This window comes from Pongo pygmaeus, chromosome 3, assembly GCF_028885625.2.
Source record: "Pongo pygmaeus isolate AG05252 chromosome 3, NHGRI_mPonPyg2-v2.0_pri, whole genome shotgun sequence".
Classification (NCBI taxonomy): domain Eukaryota; kingdom Metazoa; phylum Chordata; class Mammalia; order Primates; family Hominidae; genus Pongo; species Pongo pygmaeus.
In genome coordinates, this window is record NC_072376.2 from 146,891,267 (window position 1) to 146,911,536 (window position 20,270).

At 32.5% G+C, this 20,270-nt stretch overlaps 1 long non-coding RNA gene across 1 annotated transcript in view; it reads right to left on the bottom strand.

The window, feature by feature from the left end:
• Positions 1-419: 419 nt before the first annotated feature.
• LOC134739467 (uncharacterized) overlaps positions 420-20,270 on the bottom strand; it is a 113,208-nt gene continuing 93,357 nt past the window's right edge. Inside the window, exon 3 of the long non-coding RNA XR_010126139.1 lies at positions 420-562. This is a non-coding gene — a long non-coding RNA (uncharacterized LOC134739467). The remainder of the gene's footprint in view (positions 563-20,270) is intronic.

The window sequence follows — 20,270 nt, forward strand, 5'->3', positions numbered from 1 at the left end:
AACATTAAAATATTATATTTGTATTTCTACATTGTTTATTTCTACAATTACATGTGGAAGGTTCAGAATAACCCTTGGAAACTGATCTCCATGTTTGACATTCCTCTAATGTGGGACATTTGGCCAGGTGTGGGCCAATACTTAATTTCTTAAAGTCCCACAGCAAGATTAAAATATAAATCATGATTTATAATTAAATAAAATATATGTTATTCCATATTTATATCCCTCAAAATCTCTTGGTATGTTTATTAGATAAGGTGTCACTGCTCTAGTACAGCAGAGAAAGCCACAGACTTATGAAAATTAGGTTTTTCCCAAAACATTTTTTGCAGTGATGGGTAGTGTACTTGTTTTCTAAGGTTGCCAAAATATCACAGACTGGGTGGCTTAAAAAATAGAAATTTTCTTACAGTTTTGGAGGCCAGAAGTTGAAGATCAAGGTGTCTATAGACTTGGTTTCTTTCTTCTGAGGCCTCTCATCTCGTCTTGTAGGTGGCCACCTTCTCACTGTCCTCACATGGTTCCCCTTTGTGCATTCTCTGTATCCTCATTTCCATTCCTTAAAAAGATGCCAATCATATTAATTAGGGCATATCCATATGACCTAACTTAAAATGTACTGCCTCTTTAAAGATCACATCTTCAAATACTGTCACATTCTGATGTACTGGGTATTAGGATTTCAACTTGTGAATTTTGGGAGACAACTCAGCCTGTAACAAGTAGATAAAGGAAAATAAATAATCAGATCTATTGTTCTTAACTATTCTGTTTCCATGACTAGCTTTAAGAAATATATTCCAATATCAAGACAAGTAGTAATATAGTTCATCAATAACCGAAAAGCAGTGTGTGCATGTGCATGGAGGGAGAAATCAATTAATTTTGTTAGATTCTCCAAAATGTAAACCTTGCCATTTGTTTGTCATCAGGCGCAATTTGTCTATGAGCTGCTTTTTAATCAATTTTTTCCACATAATACTGATGCCAGCTGAGTTTTTCTAGGATCATCTATAGTATTCATTTGCTTTGATTAAATGCTTTAGGTACTACTGTTTTCCACATTTGCCTAGATATTGTAGCTCCTTTAAACTAGTGCCATTCAAAAATACGCTAAAAGTTTCTGCTAATATTTAAAATAACTTTATGAATTCTGATTCTAGTTACCCTTCCAATATCACCAATCAGAATCAAACAAACCACTGGTCTCCTGAATGTGAATTTCTCTAGGCAGCCTCAAACTTCCCTGGAAGTTCTCAAGCTGGCCTTCTTAACAGAACTTTCTTTCTGAGCAAGCATCATCAGAGACTGCTGATCTTCAAGAAGTACCTCCACTTGTTCCTTTTCTTTCCACCTGACCATTATCAGTTGAACAAAGGCAGTGACTCCTTGGCAGTCATCTAGGTGTTCTTTCTCCAGCAGCAAAGTTGGTGTAATCTAATAGCTTGTTAGATATTTGGAATCTCAGGTCCCATCCACCACCTACTACATACAGCAGAATCCTCATTTTAAAAGGACACTAAGGTGACCCATATGCACATATAAGCTTGGAAAGCTCTAATCTTTGAGAAAATATGTTTCTCTGAAGCTCAGCACCTGTTTGAGGCATCTCTCCCAACTTGGTTGGTTAAACACCCTGGGTACCTGCCTAGTTACATCTGTGTTCACAGGTCAAAATATGATGCCTCTTCCAAATTTCCAGTTCTCAAATATTTGTAAATATTTTCATGTCCCTTTAGTTATACTTTTCTCAGATCAACTTCTTTAGTTCCTTCAACCATCTCTCATATAATGGTTTCCAGCTCTCTTCAAACTTCAGCCATTTTCCTCAACATGATTTCAAATAAGTCAACATCTATGGCAAACTGCAAAATACCTACTGCACAATAATCTACGCAAAAATATTTATTATACAGAAGCAAATACTGAGAGATAAATGTAAATGGGAGACAGGCATGACCAATTACACATTACCAGTGTGCTCTCATGTCTTAATAAAGTTGAGATATCAATTTGATTTTTAGCTTTTTTCCAAGAAGTGCTGCCCAACAAGATGCAGAATGATAAATGTTGACCTCTTAAAACCACTAAGGTATAAAGTGCAACAAAAATTATTAATACAACTATGTGATTAAGTGTGTCTCTATCAATGAATCACAGTGACAGGAGTATTCCAGAGTTTGCCTGCAGGAGTGAAAAATGAGGTCGTTAGTGAAAATCAAATGCAAATATCATTAGATTCTGGAACATTTCTCTTTACATATTAAAAAAAGATATCTCCAACTTACAGTGAGGTACACACTTCAATTTAAAATATATCTCTGTGGAATATAAAGTTTTTAAATAAAAATAGCCCAGTATTTGGAATTCTGAAACTGATTTTGTTTGAACATATGAAACATGCATGGTTATATCACAAAACAAGTGAAAACTATCCTAAAATTTATAAATAATAGGTGTATTAATATTAAAATTTCCAGTTATGTATTTTCTATATATGTGGTTGATTTACTTTTAAGAGGCCAATGAAACTGAAATATTGCTGATTCTAAGGATGCCTCCAGTTTTTAGAATGTTGACTTTTTATAAATGGAAAAGCTTTGGGTATTAAAAATATAATTTACATTTTAAAATATTTAAATATCTAAGTTTTCTTTACATACAGACATACAAATCTTAAAAACAAAATAGGAAAAGTGCATTGTTTGGTTTTAGAATATGCTTGGATTTCATCACTAGTGAAGGACAGAGAAAGAAAAATGTTGAACACATCTTATGGATAAAAATATGCAATGAATCAAAACTAGAAAGGGGGCTGTAGAAAGTTTTTAGTGGGCTTTATTCTCTAATCAATCATAAGTCATAAAAGCTTACTGAGAAGAAAAATTATGTGACTCATGTTTTGAAAAGTTAACTTCGGAGGAGGAGATGAGAAAGCTTTTAAATAATTCAGTCAAGGAGACTTGTTAAAAGACAGCTGTAATAATCCAGAAGAAAACATTTACTTTTCTTTATAGTTTCTGCTTGTAAATGTTTCTAGATAGTGATTCAATTACTCTTTAAAGTCATGTTACGCCTATCCTGTTGCTTCTTTAGATGAATTCCTTACCTAACTCATTGCCCCTGTTTTATCATGGTCAATATTAATTCATAGCCTGGTACGAAACTCTCTACTGAAAGCCATGATTTGTCAACCTTGTAATTTCAGTTTAAATTTAATTTTCTTTAAAAATCATTGTGCTTTGATATAATACTTACTCACTTACCCTGACTATCATGCACCTGGTGCTTTCCCAATTGCCTGATAATTGAATATTTCAGTAAAAAGATTTACCTACAGTTACACAAAATTCATAAATACATGAGAATGATTTAGGGAAATAATTTAGAAAAATATTTGTATAGAATTAGTCTAATTAATGAAACTCAAATCAATTTTGAAAAGGAAAAAGTGAAGAAAACCATCTCATTCATTCATATGCTAAGAAAGAAAGAGAAACAAAGAAAAATAGAAGTGTAAGAAGCAATAAAAAGAAATGTAACAGATCAGAGGAACAAAAAGATAATGATATAATCATTTACTTCATGGAATTTAATAATTAGTGAGACAGGAAAATATGAAAATAGTTTACTTTTAGATTTAGTGACTATATCAATGGAAACTAATAGCCATAGGTAATTAATAGCAGTAATCAATAGAAAAAATAGGAAAGGAACTTAGGAAGACTAAGGGATGAGAAAGTACGTTATGGAAGATTTCTAAGGGAGGTAATACAATGAGCCACATGCACTGAAAAGAAATTTATATCATGTATTTTCCAGTCTGATTCTTTCTGGTACTCAAAAAAATGCAGGCTTGATTTATTGATTTGGGTAGGAGGTTGCACCCTTTCTCTTAAGCTATCATCATAGGACTTTTCCTATAATGGGGCACTAATCAGGGGCCATCTTTAACCTATTTATATCATGAGCATACAGAGCATTGGCAAAGATTTAACAATGCTTCTTTCAAGTTTAAGTAAGCAGTTAGTATACTAAACTAAGTGGAGAATTTACCTAGTGAGGAATCTATCATTTAAATAATAATAATATATTAATTTTGTGACTTAAATTTTTTAGGGCACATTAAAATACTGTACCATTTTTGAGCTTCATTGCAGTCTTCTAAATTATTTGTTTTCCTTTTTATCTCACAGAGCTAAAACAATTTACCTACAGTTACACAAAATTCATAAATACATAAGAACTATTTAGGGAAATAATTTAGAAAAATCATTTTACTATTATTCTTCATCTATAAAATAGAGTAGATAGATAATTCCTCTCTAAGGATACTTCCAAGCCTAGAATACTATGATTAATATTTTAATATTTTCTTCACTTATATAAGAATTCTAATATTAAATTTACCTTATTAATTTGCTTAACAAACAGTTTTATTCATAGTTAATGAAATATCACAGTAGAATTTAGTTAAAACTGGTTTAATTAAAGGAAGTAATGAAAACTTGTCTATAAAATTCCAGGTAAAAACCAATGTACTGTATACATTAAAGTGTGAATATTGCTTCTATTTGGAACAGGATGCAAACTTAAGATCATTAAATTCAGCGAGCACCTACTGTTTGCCAAGTATTTTTTTAAATTTATTTATTATTATTATACTTTAAGTTTTAGGGTACATGTGCACAATATGCAGGTTAGTTGGCACATGTATACACATGTTTGCCAAGTATTTTTATACATCGTTTTGTTGCAACAGCCTTTTTTGGTAGGTAGAACCTATCTAACTTCTGGCATGTAGAAACAGAACATCTAATTAATCAATAATTTACCCAAGATAGATTGGTTTATAAACAGCATAGTTTGAATTCAAATATCTCTTTATTACAAGCTCATAATTTGAGACACTATTATGACTTCTCAATTCCGTGTGTTCAATTAGTAAGATTTGTTACTTCAGCTTGTTTTAAATATTCTTAACATTAAATATTAAATTATTTTCTTCTAGATATAACACCTAATGCTTTTTAAATTCTATGTTGACCCAAAGACATATATTTTATTCTACTCATTTTTGAACTCACACTTTTATAGTGGAAGAGATATGACATGGAAATTGATTATATTAAAGCTTAAGAAACAAATTTAGATGTTTTAAATAAAAAAGACCATTTACTATATACTTACAGAAATTTGAAGTCCATTAAAAAGTAAATAATAATTTAATTATATTCAGAAAGGTGGTCTAGCAATGTTACTGCTATTTGTATTTTCTGATATCCCTTATTTATAAAATGCAGAAAAAGGTACATATGCACATGTACACATATAGACTGACATACACAGCCTTAGTCTCATAATTGTGATATCATATTATGGCTCTGATAAAAATGTTCCATACGTCAATTAACTAAAATTATGTGACAAAGTCAAAATAAGACTAGTGTTACTTCTAATTTTGTGTTTTATTGAGTCATATTTTAAGAAAATTGAAAAGCTTTTGCTCTTTTATTTATGTTTGACACTGGCAAAAGCCTCTTCTCAAATGTAATGAAAATGATAACCTAATAAAATTAAACAGAAAATTGAACCCTTAGGTCTGACATTACTTACACTTATTTCCAGCATAGCTGGCATCTGACCAATTTAAGAATAAAAATGAAGGACTGAAGAATCCACAACTGATATTTATGAGTATATTTAATAATTTCCTTCAAGAGCATATAAACTCAGGCATTAGACAAATTTGTGCTTTGTTTCTGGAATCTTGATTTTTACAGATTATGATCTTAATTATGATTTCCATGTGTGAATGTTCATTGACTCTTCCTTGGTTTCAGAGGTTTCTGGGTCTCCTCAGTTCTCTAGTGCAAAATACATAACCTAGACCTTGATTTTTTTCTTGATTTGGAGATGGTGTTCTCACTCTGTATCTATATAAGCAGACCATTTTGACATGACCAGTTTTGTACAAATATAAAGACAGTAAGGAGGACATTTTTATACAGGTATTTATATACAACGTTTTAATTGCCTAATAATGTGTTCAGAAGAAATCCTTGACTGACTAAAAAGTATCAAGGTTGATAAATAAATATTCATGCCAGGCGAACAGTTCAACATATTGAGGTGTATCAAAATCAAAAAACTTGATGTAACCCTAAACAATTATTTTTAAAAGATCTATATTAGTTGATTTGTAAGGTTTGTAATGTTTTTCATATGGAAATATCAAGGTAGAAAAGCAAGATGCAAAAAAGTATGTATCATAAGGTTTTCTTTAAACATAAATTACAATATTCATATATGTATACTTGTGTATATACAGAATGTACAACTTTATGTATACATAAATATATACATATTTTTAAAATGTGCTTTTTTCTATTAAAACATTTGGTGGCTTTTAGAGAATAATTACAGTTGAGCCTAAATTGGAGGCTTTGAATATCAAGTAAAAGCAATATTTAGAAGTATAAATGAAAGAAAAATTAAAGATAGGCTAATTGTGGAAGAAAAAAATGAGAGAAATGACAGATGAATCCAGGTGATACAATATGAAATAAGAAGAGGTGAAATAAATAAATAGAAGGGAGATATTAATTATTCTGATGAAAGAAAAATAATGTCCCTATGGATATTATTCTGGGTAGTATTTATAAGAGAACAATGCAAACTTTGAAAAATTCAAAAAATAAAGGAAAATTCTAAAGACTCCCACTGATAAAAAAAATTAATTAAAAAATTAGGTTTCTCTTCACCAATACTGGAAGAAATAATACATTGATCACAAGGAGAATCTTGATATAAATTTTAAATCAAAGATTTTATTATCCAAATTTCTAGAGAATTTTTTTTTGAGACGTTGTCTTGCTCTGTCACTCAGGCTTGCAATGGCATGGTCTCAGCTCACTGCAACCTCTGCCTTCCGGGTTCAAGCAATTCTCCTGTCTCAGCCTCCCGAGTAGCTGGGACTGCAGGCGTGTGCCACCCAGAAACTCTTGATGGTTTGGAAATTATAGAACAAATTCTGCAAACGATATTTATAGCTACTGAACAAAAAACTGCTCTGCAGAGCCCTGTACCTAACAATGCAATTATGTCATTCATTTGACAAGGTGAAATAAGTTAATGCATATGCAAAGAAACATATCACTTGCTTTTCTACCTGAGGAAAATACTTGACAAAGCATTGTAAAAAATGCAACAAAATAACCAGAAAAGAGCCTCAAGAAAGGGAGCATACAGAGGAAAAAATCAATGGTGGGCAATAAAGTAAGCATATACATAATTAAGTTAAATTAATAAAGAAAGTATACTATAATTACTGAATAACTCTTGGAAAAGAAAATGTTTGCGATACAGGAAATGGTTGTAATTACTGTCAATTAAAACTGCCATTGTAACTAAGAAAAATTTAGGATACTTTGATAGTGTAGGGTTTATTAAAAAGAAGTAAGATTATTCTAAAAGATTTTCAGAATTTCAGATGTAAAAAGAAGTTGGAAGCAGAGTATGGAAAATATTTTTTTCTTAGAAAATAGGATAAATATATGCAGGGAAAAATAAGAGAAAGTATCCATTAATAAAATAGAAAAGTACAATAAAATCCCCCAACTAATAACAGAATAAAAAGTGTCTCTATCTTTCTCTCTCTCTGTCTTGTGTGTGTGTGTGTGTGTGTGTGTGTGTGTGTATTCATTGGGGGATTAAAAGATTGGTTCTAGGACCTTCTTTGGATACCAAAATTCATGGATGCCCGTCTCTGATATAAAATTGCATAATATTTGAATATAACCTATGCTCAACCTCCTGTATATGTTAAATCATCTCTAGATTACTTATAATGCAGAATATAATGTAAATGCTATGTAAATAGTTGTTATTTATACTGCATTGTTTAGGGAATCATGACAAGAAAAACAGTCTGTACATATTCAGTTTGAATACAATTTTATTTTTTAAATATTTCTGATCCACAGTTGGTTGAACCCACAAATGAGGAACTCAAGGCTATATATATATATACAAATACACATGTGTATATATGTATACACACACATGCACACACACACACAGTTGTCTTAGTCCAGTTGTGCTGCTACAACAAAATATCTGAGATTGGGTTATTTTTAGAGAACAAAAATTTATTTCTCATAGTTTTGAAAGTCGAACATCAAGGTGCCAGTAGGTTCAGTTATCTGGTAACGGTCCATCCTCTGCTTCCAAAAAGATGCCTTGAATACTGCATCCTCCACAGGGGAGAAATGCTGTGTCTTCACAAGGCAGAAGGGGGAAACGCAAAAGGGGCAAACTCCCTTCACTAACTCTTCTTATAGGGCATCTAATTTAATTCATTAGAGCTCTGCTCTAATGACTTGATCACTTCCCAAAGCTACAGTTCCCAAATTATTACATTGAGGATTTTATTTCAACATTTTTCAAATGAATTTTGGAAAGGAAAAAAACATTCAAACGATAACAATATATAGACATAGATGCAAATATAGATATAGATGATATAGATAGATACACACACACATGCGTATGTAACTGTGACGTATTAAGGGTTATCCAGAGAAACACACACACAAGCACATACACACATATAGACATCTATTTGTTCTGTGTCTCTAGAGAACCAGGACTATTGCATTGACTACAGAGAAAATCTTGGTATGATATAAATTTTAAATCAAAGTGTGGAAGGTATCCAGGGGGAGGTAACTGAATCATGAGGGCCAGTCTTTCTCGTGCTATTCTCGTGATCGTTAATAAGTCTCATGAGATCCAATGGGTTTATCAGGTGTTTCTACTTTTGGTTCTCTCTCTTCTCTTGTCCACCACCATGTGAGTCATGCTTTTCATCTTCCACCATGACTGTGAGGCCTTCCCAGCCATGTGGAACTGTAAGACCAATAAACCTCCCTCTTTTGTAAATTGCCCAGTCTCTGGTGTGTCTTTATCAGCAGCGTGAAAACAGACTAATGCACAAAGATTTTATTACCCAAATTTTTATAGAATTTTGATAATTAGGAAAAGGTAACCAGAAAATCTTGATGGTTTGAGAATTATGAAACAAGGAAGATGAAAAATCAAATATGAAATATCAAACTATACAAGAAGTAATAAAATTGTTTTTCTATATAAAATAATGACATAGTAAAATCTGTACTCAGAAGAAAAAATACACATTGCAATACAGTCATTAGTAAAGAAGAAAGAATAAAATAGTTTAACAACAGGTTACATTATTTAGAAAACTACAAAGCAACCAAGTGAAATTAGGCTAAAAATATTATAAAGATAAAAGCTAAAATAAATGAAATGAATGAAGTAAATATGCAAAGTATGCATACATTCAAACTCTGATTTCTGGAAAATACTAGTTAAAAATTGGTTTGCATTTCATCTCATAATAGCTTCACCTTCTTTGTAAGAGTAACATATTTTACAGATGATTTTACCATTTTCTCTTTTTTCACTTCTGTACTCCATATGTCAATATACTCTAGTAAGTTCTCTCTGATTTCAGATTATATACAACAATCTATTGACCAATTTGAAATTATCTACTCAACTTATAATAATCCTCTCTCTTTAAGAGAGTTGTTCCTGCAAAAAACAACTGGATCCATTTGGGTAATTACTATGCTCCAGGTATCTATCTATCTATCTATCTATCTATCTATCTATCTATCTATCTATATCATCTATCTATCTACATCTATACATATATACACACTAATGTATATATAATGGTTAACATATATGTATATGTATGTGCATGTATATATGTGTGTGTGTGTACTATATTTGTAGGTGATTTTACTATTCTCTGCTTTCTAGAATAGTATTAGAATAGTCTACTATTCTGCTATAGTATAAATCACACAAATAAACTCAGGGAGGTTCTTTAGGAGATATTCCAGAAGAAGGCATTGTCATAGGAGATGACAGCTCAATGCGTGTTACTGCTTCTGAAGACCTTCCAGTGGGACGAGCTATGGAGGTGGAAGACAGTGATATTGATGAACCTGACTCTGTGTAGGTCTAGGCTAATATGTGTGTGTTTTAGTTTTTAACAAAAAAGTTTAAAAACAAAAAAAATTGAAAAATTTAAAAATGGAAAAAAATTTTTATAGAATAAGGATATAAAGAAAGAAGTATTTTCATACATCTGTACAGAGAGATTGTGTTTTAAGCTAAGTATTATTACAAAAGAGCCAAAAAGTTCAAAATGTTTAAGAGTTTAGAAAGTAAAAAAGTTACAGTCAGCTAATGTTAAATGTAGATTAAATGTGTAATGTTTATAAGGTCTACAATACGGTACAATAATGTCCTAGACCCTCACATTCACTCACCACTCACTCACTGACTCACCAGAGAAACTTTCCATCCTGCAAGCTCCATTGGTGGTAAGTGACCTATACAGGTATACCATTATTTTTTCTTTTATATTGTATTTTTACCCCACCTTTTCCCTGTAACACAAACACCATTGTGTTATAACTGCCTACAGTATTTTGTACAATAACATTCTGTGCAGGTTTTTAACCTAGAAACAATAGCTGTATTATAGCCTAGATGTGTAGTAGGCTATACCATCTGGTTTGTGTAAGTACACTCTATGATGTTTTCACAAGGATGAAATTGCCTAACGTTGCATTTCTCACAACCTATCCCCACTGTTAAGAAACACATGATTGTACTGCAATACCAGACATAGTAAACATTTTTGAAAATTAGAGAAATAGAGGTAACTAATTCAGTTACAGGGGTTAAAAAAGACTACTGAGTTGATGCTTGAACTGTGTGGTTGAAAGTAAGTAGCATTTAATCAAGTGCAAAATGTAGGAAAAAGTCATGCTAGACAGCGGAAACCTGTATAAAGGCCCAGAGGAATGAGAGAGAAGGTCATTTTCAAGCATCTATAAATAATCAAAAGTGTAGAGAGAAGAGGGTGGCATAATGGAAAAAGGAATGTAAATAAGGCAACAAATTATACTCAACCTTTTGCTGTGTGTAATAGGAAGTCACAGAAAGATTTAAATCTGGGTGTTATGATATATTTTAAATTTAGCGGAACACTTTGGAAACACTTTGGAGGACAGGCAATGGGCAAGAAGCAAGTGGAAAGATAAGTGGAAGCTATTTGAAACTTCTGCTTGAAACGGGGTGAATAGTTCAGCTAAGCAGGGGGAAATGGTAATAGGAAAAACAGGGTGGATTTTGGAGTTCACCAGGAGTGGACCTCCACAAGCACAAGTGGAGTCACTTTCAGAGACTCTCTTAACATCTGTCATGCAGGTAAAAAATGTGAAATGTGAAACATCTTAATGGTCCATTTTCAAGGCATGATAAATATAAATACTGGCAGTCAGCCTGTGGATGTAACAAACCACACGGCTCATGCACCTAGAAGGTTACAATAAGCAAACAGAATGTAGAGGAGGGGTCAGCCCATAAAAGGGAAGAAATTTTTGTTTTTGGGAAATCAAAACTTAAGTGGGGAAGGAAATGGGGTATAACCTTATAAGGGAGATGGTGAAACTTAGGTGACATCTGGCAAGATTGTACCTCCATAATACTCAACCAATGAGGAACTGGGGGAAGGACTTCCATGTTAGGAGATAAATTACCTGCTGTAACTGCCCGGGTGTGCCTGCCTACCAGACACTTGATCTTGCAAGACCACCATTAAAAGTCTCACTTCTTTTGTTCTTCGTGTCTCCAAGTCTATTCGTTGGGTTTGGACGGGTGAATGTGTCTTTCTCACAAAACCTATTCAAGCTTTTATGTGAAAGCAAACTAGTTAATACGTCTCAAAGCACATTAAAAAATTTAAAACTATAAATATCTTTGGTATTGATCTTATTAAAGTTACACCAATTAAAGTTAGAGTCATTAAAATGAATTATCATCTCTGCCTTTTATAGTACAAATAATATCCATCCTTTTGTTATCAAAGAATTGTAGTCAATTTATTTCAAACATTTTAGATAGAAGACAGTTGCCTGTATATCAGAAATTGAACATTCTTTTTGATCACTCCAATTAGAGCTCCTTTCCATCATATTGGGAATGTACCACTGTGTACTCTGCTTCAACATTTCTCATTTCTGCCATCTTGCTTACATCTCCTTTCTTTCTCCACTTTCCTTTTGTATTTACTCAGCTCCTCTTTCTTTTCTTTCCCAAAGAACATGTTTTCAAAGAGATAACACAGACTATGAATAGAGATTAATACAATTCCTCAGAAATCAAAATGTATTTATTCATTGTTTACTTCACACTTACAATAGGCGAGGCCCTGTCTATGGTCCTAGTGATCAAATAGTGATGAGGCAAACTTGGCCTCTGTCCTCATTAAGCTTATAGTCTACCAAGAAAGGTGGTCAATTAAATAAGTGATGATTTGCCTGAGTGTATGTGTGTACAAGTAGAAAGAGGTGGAGAATGAGAGGAAGAAAAAGAGATAAGAAAGAATTTGAGAGGGTCTTTGAATTTCTGCGGAATCATAGAATAGGAATCTAATATACAGCTAGTTGTGTCAACCTTCACAGAGGAAATTATGTTTAGAAGGAGATCTAGCATAAGAGAAAAATTTATTCAGGTACCAGTGAGAGTCAGGGGGATGAAAATTTCTCCAGGATAAGGAAAGAACTTTCTTGAATATCTTGATGCAGAAGAGAAAATAACTGCTTCCAAGAATAAAGAAGTCCAATTTGGCTGGAAAACAGAGTGAAGACAGAAATAGTGAGGGTTTCACTGCTGGATGTCAAAATTAGTATTGTGATACTACATGAAGAATACTGCCTGAAGAATAATATAGTGCTACCAAGATATATTTTAAAGCAAAACTCCACCTTAAGAAAAAACATCTGAATCAGAATAATATTTTCTTTTTTTATTTTTATTTTATTATTATTATACTTTAAGTTTTAGGGTACATGTGCACAATGTGCAGGTTAGTTACATATGTATACATGTGCCATGCTGGTGTGCTGCACCCATTAACTCGTCATTTAGCGTTCAATTATTATCACATCTGTGAATCTAGGGAGTATTAAACTGATTGGAAGAGGAAGGAGAAAAATGGTGTTTTTATAGAATTAAGTAAATATTATTTGTATAAAAGAATATATTTGATTAGATAAAAAAGATAATGTACTGACTGAAAACTAAAATTTTAAATACTTGCATAGTAAAAGGGACACACTGTACTTGAAAAATAAATGTATAATTGCAGCATAAGTGGATTATCTGCTCATATAGAGAGGGTCCCATCTTCAGAAATAAAGACAGAAAGAACAATTACAGAAAGAATTGCATCAAGACAGAAAGAAGCTGCATCAAGGACTGCAAAGTAGAAGCACATCACTTCCACATGGCATGACCTGCATTATCTGCAGACCTGTTATTCACTCCCACTCAGGAAGTTAACTGGTAGTGTTCAAAGAAGTTTACAATTATAAGGCCAAGTGGAAGAGTCACATTACATGTAAGTAAATTGCCCATCCCCTTACAATGGCAGAAACTCTTCAAGAAATGATGCAAAGGGCAAAGGAAAAGTGACTAAAAGCCCACTGACCAACAATGCTATAAGACATAGTAACTATTTTAAGTTATAGCTCTTTGATGTTTTTCAAGTACTCAAAAACTTATTAGAAAATCCACAAACCCCTTTGTTCAGAACTAAAGCCATCAGAATCACTAAAATCCTTTCTAGTGTAGGAGAAAATACTTAACCTAATGACCAACTGAAATTTAAGTTTGTGTGGACCTATCTATTTTAGTTACTTACTTATTTCTATCTATGCTCCTAATATGGCTATTTTTGTTTTACTCAAACTACTATTTGGTGTGAATCAATGTTAGGCAAGAACAAAATAATATTACATTATTAACAATGAAAATTAAATATAATAACAATATTAAGATGTATAAATTTATGTTCCAATTAAGAAATATATATCTTACATTTATGTTTAAAGCACCCAACCAGATCTCAATAAAATTTCAATAGTTTTCCAATTCTTTATTCATCCAGTAGTTCCTTCATTTGATATAAACTTATTTGGCAATCAAAATCCTAACATAAGAATAAAGGAATTAAATGTATGCATCCATAACAAGATCTTTGTATGTTTTACAGTTTTGCCTTGTTACTATAATTATATTCTATGATATTTAGGTTATATTTCTATGTTACTTTAGGTTTGTTATTTTTTTCCTCTTCTATTTTTCTGTCTCTTTTTTTCTTTTTTCTATCCTTTCTTTCTTCTATATTCTTTTCGTTCAGCAATAATGTCTAAAACAATGTAGCCATTTGCATTTTCAAACTATAGCCATGACAGTATCTCCCATTCCATATTTTCATCTTAAAATGTAATCTTGACACTCCTACCATGGTGAGAGGGGTCCTATGTTCTCCCTGTTGTGTCTGAGCAGGCTGCTGACCGTGGAGGAAGTAATTCCTAAAGCAAGCTAAGAGAGAAAAAGTAATTCTCTGTCTTACTTTCTGGAACATTCACTTTTAGAGCTCTGAGTCTAAGTACCTCAAGGAAGTCAAAACTGCACAGTTACTCGTGAGGAGAGACCACATGAGAAAGCCCTGATAACTACATGGAATGGTAAAAATACCCAGGCAGCCACCATCTTCTCCAATTTTCTAGAGTTCCAGCTGTAGCAGCCATCTATCTGCAACCATGTGAGAGATCCTGAGCCAGAACTGCTCAGACAAGCTCTTTTTTATTTCCTGACCATAGAAACCATGACAGTTAATAAAATTATTGTTGGTTTAAACTATTAAAATTGGGATGATTCATTACACAGCAATAAAGAAGCAGAGAAAACACTGAGTTGATGTCAGTGTTCATAGATGTTAAGGTCACAAGCATGAATGGTTTCTCTCAGTGTTTTTACAGCCTAGTTGGAAGAAAAATATCTATATATATTAAAAAATGGCAATATAATGCAAAGAGTACAACAGCAAAGTTAGCCCATCATGCTGTGGGATTCCCAAATAATTGTAGGGAGAGGCAATGGGCCCTGAAGATCCCTGCACATTCTTGCTGCATATGCCAGGATACATTTTCTGGGGTTTGGTTTATAGCCAACAATGATCTGGGATGAAGTAATGACTCCTCTCAAAATAAAAGCAGCTTTGCTTTTACTTCCCATAAAACATTCCAAGCTCAGCATTTTTCTCCTGTAATACAGCCCATTACAGGTGCAGGCAATCATCTAGCCCAATCTGTGTTCCCCTACTGGGACTTAGGGGACCTAAGGATAATGGTATCAACAACATGAGGACCATGCTGCTTTCTCTGCCATGAATAATAAACTCCTTTGCCCCTGACCCAGTAGTGTCCTATCTTTGCCAGTACCCATGAGACAGTGACAGTCTGGCCTGTTATTCATAAGTAGGTTAAAATGCCAGATCTTACAGAGTTCCTGTAAAGGATGTCTCAACTTTCCTTGGAAAGTCATGGAACAATTCAGCAAGTGATGGTTCAATTGAAAGTCATGGTTAAATTCACAGTTGAACGTTACAGCTTTTCAGGTCTATGTGGAATAGCCACTCCATTGTCATGGTTACATAGGCTGCCTTTTTATTAATGAGAAATTAAAGCTAACTAATATAAAATGTAATTTTATAAATGGTATTTTATGATAATGGAAGATTATGATTGAAGTGATCAACAGTCTAAGACAACACTTAGACTGACAAATATTTAAAGATTAATTTTTATCCTGTTTGATCGACAAATATTTAAAGATTAATTTTTATCCTGTTTGACCAAGAATTTCAAACAAATGGGTAAAAAAAATCAATTTTCCCTTATTGCTGATATTTTATATTTTAATTAATACAGCTGGATTTTATTTGTTGGCATTAGATTTCAGAGAGATTTCTCTTTTTTTCTTTACTTGCTGAAGTTCTGCCTTCCATTTCAAAAGTATATTCCCTAGTTTGCTTCAGTAGAAAAACATGTTCTCAATTAGTAATTGACAATTACCATCTGCTTTTAAAGGAACGTGGCTGTCTCTTGTGTGTTGTAATATGATTCATCAACTTAAACACAGACTGAGGCAAAATGGTTAAAGGAAATTTTATAAAGCAAATTATTGGCATCTCAAAACAGTATAACAGTTTCTTGTTTTATAGCATGATTTTTTTTCTAAAATAAATTCCTCACAATTAAGGTACTACGTATAAATGCAATATTTGTTATCAATAATGAGTCTTAATGTTATTAATCACTGTGACACTATGTTTTATGCTTGAATTCTCAAGTATATGCTTATGAAATTTGATATATCATATGTTTCTTAAACAAGTATTATCAAATAACCACATGCAAGATGTTAATATAAGAGTCTTAAAGCAAGAGGAGAACCATGAAATTTTATAGTACCAATCTCTATTTCACAAATTAAAAACAAGCGACAGTGATTGGTCTCTCCCAGTATCACACAGCAAGTTAAAGGAAGATCTACATTTAAAACATGTTTTCTGACTACAAACTGATATAATTTTAAACGATTTTTAAAGAGAAGTAGATATGTTCTTCTTGCTCTTGCACATACCTTATACATTGGCCTCATATAATTATTTCTGATTATTTCATTTTTTTCAAAATAATAGTTGCCTTGAGGGTGTGGGGGGAAATAATGTGAGAAGGAAGAGAGAATAATGTTTTATTTTTTATAAAATATTCAACTGGAGCATATAAAGTAAGTTATTACCCACAATATTATGCCAGTATATTTTTTATGTAACCTATTTATATTAAAATGTAAAGAAGAAAAGTACACAAATATTACATTTACAAGTCAATACATTTTACCCTGCAAACACACCTAGTAGGTGTCACCCAAATCAATGTTCAAATATCACCAAGTACCCAGAAACAACTTATGTGCCCTCTCATTATGTTCCCCAAAATATATTCTCTACTCTGACTTCTGTCTCCAGAGATTAGTTATACTCTTTATATTTTTAAGAAATATTACTTAAATGATGTCATATGAAGTGTCCTCTTTTATGTTTTGTTTCTTTCTTTTAACACTGTGTTTGGGAGATATGCCTGTCTAGTTCTTGTAGCAGTATTTTGTAAACGTTCATTGCTGCACTCTGAATGAATAGATCACATTTTTAATCCATTTTAACCTTGAAGGACATTTAATTCATTCTAACATTGATAGTAATCATTTGAATTTGGAGTGTTTTATATACTGCTTTGGACATTCTTTCACATATTTTCTGGTACATATATACATTTATGCACTTCTGTTGACATTGATATTGGAGTGGAATTTCTGGATCACAGGATATACATAAACTCACTATCAGTTAATACTGACAAACAGTTTTAGAAACTAGTATAGTAATTTGTACTCTGATCAGCATTATGTGAAGGGTCCCCTAGCTCCAAGCCCTAACCAACACTTGGTATTGCATTTTTGTTCTTTGGTTTTTATTTTTTCATTTTAGCCATTCTAATGAACTAGAGTGATTTCTTATCATGGTTTTAATTTAAAATTATCTTCCACATATGGGCTATTATTGATAATTAATTTACTATTGTGTGTATTTAATACTTCCAAAAATATTATTTCTAATATAAACTTTTAATATTCATTTATATTTAATAATTTATTTATATATTATACTGTTCTTCATTCCTTCTTCTTGTATGTCCTTCCAAGATCCCCTTATTTATGCCTAAAAAAATTGTTTCATGAAGGGCCGCTGGAGAAAATTTTTTTAGTTTTTGTTTGAAACGTCTTTATTATAACATCATTTTTGAAGAACGATTTTATCAGGTATATACTTCTATGTTCCTTCAAGATTTTAAACATGCTATTACATAATCTTTTGTCATTCTTATTATAAAGTCAGCTATCAGTCTAATATTTACTTCTTTGAAAGTCATGTGTCTTTTAATTTCATTTAGGACACTGAATATTTCTCTTTATGTTTGCTTTTTGTTGTTTTACTACATATGTTTAGGGTTTGTGTGTGGGCAAGTGTGTGTTGTGTATTTATTCTTTTTGGCATCGGTAGGGGCTAGATGCATTTTTAAATGTTCTTAAATATATATTTTTTAAATTGTTTTTCTCCTCTCTCGTCTGTAGAGCTACTTATATTTATTCTGAGCTTTTTCACATTTCTAAATGTGTCTCATATTCTTTTTAGTGCTTTGTTTTCATTCATTTTTGTCTATGTGTTTTTAATTCTGTAAATTTTCTACAATTCTACTTTCTATTTATTAACTGTCTATCCCACTAACATAATATGCTGTTAACCCATATGGTAAGTTCTTAATTTCAACTATAATTCAATGATTTTTAGAATTCTCAATTTTTTGTGATCTTTATAAATATTAATTACCTCAAAAAAGACCCTTTGAAATCCCTTTTAAAAAAACATATTAATTACAATTATTTTGTAACTCTCTGATAACTAATATCAGGATTACCTGTGGGTCTGTTTATATTTTTTTTTATTATTTACTTTTTAATTTTTAGTTTATGTCTTCTTTTGAGTTTTGTAAAATTTTATTGAATGTTGAACATTTTTGTGATAAGTTATAGTGATTCTGAATGATGTTACCTTTCTCCAGAAGAGATACAATTTTTTTTTTTTTTTTTTTTTTTATGTTAAGAATTATACTTTAATTCTTTCATTTCTTTTTTTTTTTTTTTTCTTTTATTATTATTATTATTATACTTTAGGTTTTATGGTACATGTGCACAATGTGCAGGTAAGTTACATATGTATACATGTGCCATGCTGGTGCGCTGCACCCACCAACTCGTCATCTAGCATTAGGTATATCTCCCAGTGCTATCCCTCCCCCCTCCCCCCACCCCACAACAGTCCCCAGAGTGTGATGTTCCCCTTCCTGTGTCCATGTGTTCTCATTGTTTAATTCCCACCTATGAGTGAGAATATGTGGTGTTTGGTTTTTTGTTCTTGCGATAGTTTACTGAGAATGATGATTTCCAATTTCATCCATGTCCCTACAAAGGACGTGAACTCATCATTTTTTATGGCTGCATAGTATTCCATGGTGTATATGTGCCACATTTTCTTAATCCAGTCTATCATTGTTGGACATTTGGGTTGGTTCCAAGTCTTTGCTATTGTGAATAATGCCGCAATAAACATACGTGTGCATGTGTCTTTATAGCAGCATGATTTATAGTCCTTTGGGTATATACCCAGTAATGGGATGGCTGGGTCGAATGGAATTTCTAGTTCTAGATCCCTGAGGAATCGCCACACTGACTTCCACAAGGGTTGAACTAGTTTACAGTCCCACCAACAGTGTAAAAGTGTTCCTATTTCTCCACATCCTCTCCAGCACCTGTTGTTTCCTGACTTTTTAATGATTGCCATTCTAACTGGTGTGAGATGGTATCTCATTGTGGTTTTGATTTGCATTTCTCTGATGGCCAGTGATGGTGAGCATTTTTTCATGTGTTTTTTGGCTGCATAAATGTCTTCTTTTGAGAAGTGTCTGTTCATGTCCTTCGCCCACTTTTTGATGGGGTTGTTTGTTTTTTTCTTGTAAATTTGTTGGAGTTCATTGTAGATTCTGGATATTAGCCCTTTGTCAGATGAGTAGGTTGCGAAAATTTTCTCCCATTTTGTAGGTTGCCTGCTCACTCTGATGGTAGTTTCTTTTGCTGTGCAGAAGCTCTTTAGTTTAATTAGATCCCATTTGTCAATTTTGGCTTTTGTTGCCATTGCTTTTGGTGTTTTAGACATGAAGTCCTTGCCCATGCCTATGTCCTGAATGGTAATGCCTAGGTTTTCTTCTAGGGTTTTTATGGTTTTAGGTCTAACATTTAAGTCTTTAATCCATCTTGAATTGATTTTTGTATAAGGTGTAAGGAAGGGATCCAGTTTCAGCTTTCTACATATGGCTAGCCAGTTTTCCCAGCACCAGTTATTAAATAGGGAATCCTTTCCCCATTTCTTGTTTTTGTCAGGTTTGTCAAAGATCAGATACTTGTAGATATGTGGCATTATTTCTGAGGGCTCTGTTCTGTTCCATTGATCTATATCTCTGTTTTGGTACCAGTACCATGCTGTTTTGGTTACTGTAGCCTTGTAGTATAGTTTGAAGTCAGGTAGTGTGATGCCTCCAGCTTTGTTCTTTTGGCTTAGGATTGACTTGGCGATGCGGGCTCTTTTTTGGTTCCATATGAACTTTAAAGTAGTTTTTTCCAATTCTGTGAAGAAA